This window comes from Montipora capricornis, chromosome 14 (genome assembly GCF_036669925.1).
Source record: "Montipora capricornis isolate CH-2021 chromosome 14, ASM3666992v2, whole genome shotgun sequence".
In the NCBI taxonomy this organism is placed as follows: domain Eukaryota; kingdom Metazoa; phylum Cnidaria; class Anthozoa; order Scleractinia; family Acroporidae; genus Montipora; species Montipora capricornis.
This window is the reverse complement of record NC_090896.1, coordinates 5,832,316-5,837,315: the sequence shown is the minus strand read 5'-3', so window position 1 is coordinate 5,837,315 and position 5,000 is coordinate 5,832,316. Positions and strand designations below refer to the sequence as shown.

The following is a 5,000-nucleotide window of genomic DNA, read 5'->3' as shown; positions in this document are numbered from 1 at the left end:
TTCTTTTAAACGCTCTGAATTCAGTATTCGCCTTTAAGCACAGTCTTAAACGAGGGGTTTACCTCGGTGTAAAAACCTGTGAAAAATTTTCTTTGTTTTGTTAGCTCGTGGTAGGGTTAGGTTATTGTTTGAAGTTTTTTTGCTCTTTTGTTTTCCTTTGTGTTACGTCATCTGTGAGTTTCACAGGTTTTTACACCGAGGATGAGCCTAAACGAGAACTTCTTAAAAGATCTATGATCCCCCTTGATATGTTTTTATTTATAATTTTATGTTTTAGTCATTATTGGTGTTTAATGTGGCATTATGATAAAAAGATCAAATCTTTTTTTCCTTGTGTGTCAAAACTATATTAACTAAACACAGAAACCCATAAGGGTTGAAACGTGTAACGGCCCCTTGTGTGCAGGGAAACAAGCTTCTGAATATTCAATTTGCTAAGTACCATATTTGGAACAACAAGAGCGAGGGGTTTCCAAATATGGTACTTAGCACTGAAACATTCAACCAATCAGTTCGCACTGAATATTCGGAAGCTTTGAACGCGCGTTACACGTTTTCTGCTAAACACTAAGTGACCCAAACTTTAAGCCTTATTAATTTTAAAATGCACTTTTATATTTGAACTGGAATTTTCCTCTTTAATGGTCCGCCGTTACTAACTTTAAAATCTTGAAAGAGCTGGATCGAGGAGAAAATGACGTCAAAGACTACTCTACTACTGAATTGGTGCCAAAACAATAATGTAGCTCAAATTTTGCATAATAATAGAAGCAAATTCCCTAAAGACTTTTCCGCTATTGTTCTTTCCACAAACATAGCTGCCGTGACGTCAGGTACAATAAAAGAATGTAATACGTTTGGACGCGGCTGAATCAATATGCAGCACGGGAGTTTCGGGCTTTCAGATTTTTAAACTCGTGCTTTGCATACATAGTAAACTGCATTTACACGCTGAAATTTTAAGCCAGTAAGTAATGCCGTCACTTTTGCCTAGATTCAACCCTCTGAGTTCAGTTTTGAACGTGAGTAATGGCGGACCGTGAAATCCAAAACTTACACTCAAAGTAAACAGCCTTTGGATGAAAATCAAAGCTCAAAATTTTGCCACGCAGGTGTTAAGCAAACACACTTTCAAAATCTGAAGAAACATAGGACGTGATTTTTTCATCATAGTACCACTTTAACTAACCATTAAGTTAATGTTGATTTGTAATGAAAACTGCAAACCAAATGCTTTTTAAAAAAGTCAATATTTCTCTGATGTATGTGCGCTACCTTACTAGCCATTAATGTTGCTTTCGAATGAAAACTGCAAACCAAATGCTTTTAAAAAAGTCAATATTTCCCTGACAACTCTCTGGGGGGGCTAAAAAGACATATCCGATAGTGCATTGAAAATTTTGGAAACGTAATCAATATAGTTTTTATAGTACTGGACAAACCTTTAAAATCAAATTACATTTTACTTGTGAAACCCCTAATGTAATTAACATGATTCAGTGCATTAAATGTAATCTTCAGTACATCGGAGAGACCAAACGTCGTCTTAAAGACCGCTTTAATGATCACATGATCCTTATACCTCTCTGCACACTAGTCGTGACTCCATAAGAAAGGCTCGTGAGGCATTCCTCATACACAGAGGAAAAACACTGGAGCCTGCAGGCCTTAACAGAAGAGATGAAATGTAATTTAGTTTAGCTACCTTTTAATTTTCTTTTGTTTCTTTTATCTTGTTATTATGTGTTATTGTCTTTCCTCTTTTTTGAGCATTTTCGTTTTTATTAATTTTACACATCACGTAGCCTTTTTATGTCATCTCCGGAAAATATAAAGATCTTGTAACAAGCATTTATCCATTCAATAAACCTGAAGAAGGCTGGTGTTGGACAGCCGAAATATTGAAACAACGCCTATGTTCACGTTGTCTTGACCCACCTTTGCAGTATATTTTCTATTTTTAAAGTTATTATAAGCTAAGCACATGTTAATCAAACACTCTCTTCGCACATCATGCCCACGATGTTAGGAAGCCAAAAGCCAACTGTACAAGAGCCTAAATCTGAACATCTGGACTAATTGCAAGTTGCAACCATTAACAGATTTGTTCTTTATTTTCAACCTAGTTCCCAGGCCCTTTCTTTTCCCTTTTGGGATGGGGCCCAAAGCCAAACAAAAGGTATTGGGAACGAGGTTGCTTAATTTTCTGTACGTCGTAGAAAAATGGCATAATTTGAATACAAGATATTTTTTATGAGCAAGCTCTGAAACTGAAAACATATCGCCCATAAATACAAAGAGAAATCCAGTTTAAGAAAAAGTTAAGTAATTAATGAATTCATTAAACTGAAATGACACATTTTTAAATTACTACAAAAAGGTAATGCAAAAAAATGACAATTCCCCACGTGGAAAACGTTGTCACGATAAAAACGAAACGATAGATAAAAAAAAATATCGCGCAACAAAATTCGTTTCACGAAGAAGTTAAAACGATGCCAACGAGAAAAATAAGTAAATAAATTAATTGATAAATAAGAGTTTAGGACACGTGGAAACTCAAGCATTTCTAGAAAGGAACGGACTCGCGGTGTTTTCATAAGCCCTTCAAAGTTACAGAAATAGAGAGTTTTTGAAAGTTACAATTCTCAACTTCATCCTCATGCCCCAATCCACTTTTCACTTTGGTGACAGTATGTCTGCATTAGAAAAAAAGGAGTTTTCGTGAAAAAATTGTGAGGGCCTTCTCTAGACTAAGTAAATATTAGTTGTAATTTATTTCGTAACATTGAGACAGACGGGGGTTGAAAAAAACATGCTACAAAGTGCCCTAAAGAAAGCAGTTGGTAATAATTGAGGCTCCCGTTATTGATGGTAAATAAATTCATCTTCAGCCAAGCCAGATCCGTGTTCAGATTAAAGTCCAGCGTTTACCTTTGTTGAAGGTAAGAGCCTCAGAAATTGCCTTTTTCTAATCTATACTTGAGCTTCGGTTTTGGTTAAAAGGACTTAATAATATTGTAAAAGAAGACAAATAAGAAAAGGAAATCATCTCTGCTCTCAATTGATCGCACCTCGATAACCACAGCTTACTGGCCGAGGGTTACAAAAATACGCGAAAGGAACAACATTCTCCGCGCTAATTCTATAATTTCTAATTGGCCATCAGAATATAGATTTAAAACGGAAAGAACTTGTGATTTTTCGCGAACAGAGACAACATATCCACCACAAATGTATGACGTCTGACCGAAAGACCAGCAGGCTTGGTCCATGAGATTTCTAAGATTTCCATTATTCATGGACCTTTATTTTGACGAACTCATCTCAATAAAAAGAAGAGAGCATTTTCAGACTGGTGAAGCAGAGCTGTGTAAATGGTAACTTTTTTAAAATTGCAAATAAAAACTGGGTTTTTGTGCGGCCGCTTACTCATGGCCCAAGCAGCCCGGCTCTCCAATTGTCTTTGTGTGCCCATTCTTCAAAAGAACGTTTAAGATTGAGACGTTTTTATTGTTGAAATTGCATTTATAGTGTCATTTGAACCGTTTCGGATTGAAGGTTGGATGCATTTTCAGCGTTTTTGTTAAATAACAGGTGTGACCATTTTGAAGATTTTACTGAATGTTGCACAGGATCATTTGGAACGTTTATGATTGAAGGTTCGATCTGATGATGTTGAGCTCAATTGATTAAGGACGTTCGCGCCAACTGTTTCTGCGCATCCTTACTGCGCACGCAAATGCACACGCCACGTCATACACGAGCGCGCGCGCTAAGTAATAAAATGAGAAATGATAGGGCAAAAGGCCATTGCTATAGCTTTGCCTGGATTTAACGGTCTTTGACGTTCGGTGACCCCTATTTTTCTTTCCAGAAACGGATTTTATTTACATTTCTCTCCACGTTGTCCAAAAATGAACAAAAAATCAATGCGGGAAGTTAAAAAAAATTCAAGATTTCTGCTCACGGGACATCAAATCCTGCCATCTGGCGGCTGCAAGGCGCGTGAAACTGTGGTCGCTAAATGCGAACTTGATCTTTAAGGAACCTCACCAGTTGACTAAATTCACTTAATAAGTCCACTTAAATAATATTTGGCAGAGAAGATTTCAATTCAAAGATTTGATTGCAATATATTTGGGTTTACAGACACTGGCCTTATTCGCTAACGAAGCCTGATTTTGTCACATTTTGGGTGTTTTCCGGGCATGTTCTCTCCAAAACGAAGTCAGTGACCCCCCATTTTTTTTACATTTCTGACATAACTAACTCATCATCTTACAGTGGTAAAAGTTTCAGAAAAAAATCAATGTTGAAAAATTTTCGCGCGAACGTCCTTAAAGGTTGACTGGGAACATTTGGACGGATTTTGATTGACCGCTGAATAGGATCATTAAGAGAGTCTTTTCTTATTGAAGTTTGGGTGGGATCATTTGAATTATTAAAACAAAAACAACAACAAAACAAAAAACAAAAACAAAACAACAACAAAATTCTATTTAGGATAAACAAGACGGAACCTAATCTGGCAATTAAGTGATCCAACGGGACTCTGAGCCTATGGTTTCTGCGTACGGTTTACACCAAAACGTTTCACAGGTTGAATAAAGATGACGTGTTTTTGTGTGACCAGCTGACCACAACACACTTTGAAAACCATTACCGATAAGAGTACAAATTCCTGAAAGCGATAAGATTCTCAACTCCAACATCAGAGAAAAACTAGGAACTAAAGACATCTACTAATCGCATGCACCAATCAACAAAGAATCAAGTAGTCCACTAAACAACACACTATCCATCCCAACGCGATTTCAACTCAAAATTCAGTAGTTATAAAGCTAGTAGGCGAGCGAGAAAGAGATGCATTGATGCAGACAAGGGAACCATACACCATTTCCCTAACCCGTGACCGAACAATTGAAAACGAAAAATGGCACTCTTAGAAAATTAATAAGTTTGAACAGGACCCAAATGTACCCAACGTGTAAACCGGG

At 36.9% G+C, this 5,000-nt stretch overlaps 1 protein-coding gene and 1 long non-coding RNA gene across 2 annotated transcripts in view; one reads left to right on the top strand and one right to left on the bottom strand.

Moving 5' to 3' along the window:
- The window catches only part of LOC138033490 (uncharacterized), a 60,720-nt gene that overhangs the window by 55,369 nt on the left and 351 nt on the right, over window positions 1-5,000 (bottom strand). The window lies entirely within an intron of this gene.
- LOC138033487 (uncharacterized) overlaps window positions 2,808-5,000 on the top strand; it is a 10,836-nt gene continuing 8,643 nt past the window's right edge. The window contains exon 1 of the mRNA XM_068881230.1: window positions 2,808-2,945. The gene's annotated coding sequence lies outside the window, so the exon portion shown is untranslated. The remainder of the gene's footprint in view (window positions 2,946-5,000) is intronic.